This window comes from Oryzias melastigma, linkage group LG18, assembly GCF_002922805.2.
Source record: "Oryzias melastigma strain HK-1 linkage group LG18, ASM292280v2, whole genome shotgun sequence".
NCBI classification, from domain to species: domain Eukaryota; kingdom Metazoa; phylum Chordata; class Actinopteri; order Beloniformes; family Adrianichthyidae; genus Oryzias; species Oryzias melastigma.
The window spans coordinates 15114347-15115748 of record NC_050529.1 but is presented as its reverse complement, the minus strand read 5'-3'; positions in this window follow the sequence as shown (position 1 = coordinate 15115748).

Sequence of the window (1402 nt, the reverse complement as noted above, 5' to 3'; positions counted from 1 at the left end):
CTGTGTACGATCTGCTAGAGGCAATCCGCTGGTCCAACCTAGAGTCAGAACCAAACAAACTCAACTTCTACTAGCTACAACACAGCACATAGATGAAACAAACTGATCAATTCGGGTTCAAACTTAAAATTTTGCTCTTTTGTGCTCTTTATTGCACCCTTGTGGTTTAATTTAACACAAATAATTAAAGTAATAATAGTAATATTTTAAATGATTTTCTTAAATCTTTTGATATTTTCTTTTGATTTACTCTCTTTTTTTTGCTGAAGCTTTTGCACAAGTCAATTTAAATCACCTGCAAGTATAAAAGTTGCAAACTGCCTTTGCTTTTGTGTTACTTTACAATAGCATTATTATAAAGTGCTTTTCACGTTTCATGTGTTGCTAATATTGTCTATAATTTGTACAATCTAATCCAACCCAGTAGGACTCCTGCTACAATAAAACAAACTCTGTACATAGCGTGGCAAACATTTCTGTAAGGTAATTGATTCCTGACTTATTTTGTTGTACCTCATGCATGAAATTAATATATTCATCTTGTATGTTGGGTAAAGTTCTCCCACAGCAATTGCTTGTCAGCCTCACTTATACAAAAACTGCAGCCTGGGCAGAAATGAGACGTGTTCCTACTGAGCACAAATTCCATCAAGAGTTTTATGAAACATGAAAAGGGATGTTAAAGGAGAAATCCTCAGGAATGAACATGAGATTTTCCATTTAAAAACACAACGTAGAACAAGTGGTTGGGAATGCGGAACAGTCTCACAAGGAGTAACAAATGTTGGGGGAATTAGACCCAGACAACAGTAGGAGCTATGGGAGGTGTGCGTTCTTTTTAAATTGAGAGTAGGGTTGACCTAAAGGTAAAACCATCAAAGCCTGACAGGATTGCTGATTTACCCCTCCACCATATCCCGCCATTCATCTGTTTACCCACTTTCCCGCTAACTTAGACTCCCTCACAACCAAACTAAAATAAGCGGTGCAGTTTTGAGCCAGACGCCAGCTCAGACGAATGAAACGAATACATACATGGACTGGAGCTCCCCAATTTTGTTTCCAATGGTACTTTTTTTGTTGGGTCCTGTTTCACAATGATTTGAATCCAGAAATAACCAGAAAGGCAATTTTAAGCTAAATTAGTTATTATATGTCTTCCATCAAGGGAAAAACGCCACAAAGACATGTTAAAAACATCAAAAACACAGTTTTGTAAGTGTTTTGGTGGGTCTTCAAGCCCATCCTTCCCACTTTAAGGTTAACTTGACTTGTTGAATCCAATGAAGGACATCAGAACATTTCCATCTAGTGCAGGGGTCGGCAACCCAAAGAGTTGAATGAGCTACTTTGGACCAATACAATAAAAAGCAAATGTGTCTGGAGCCGCATAAATTGAAAT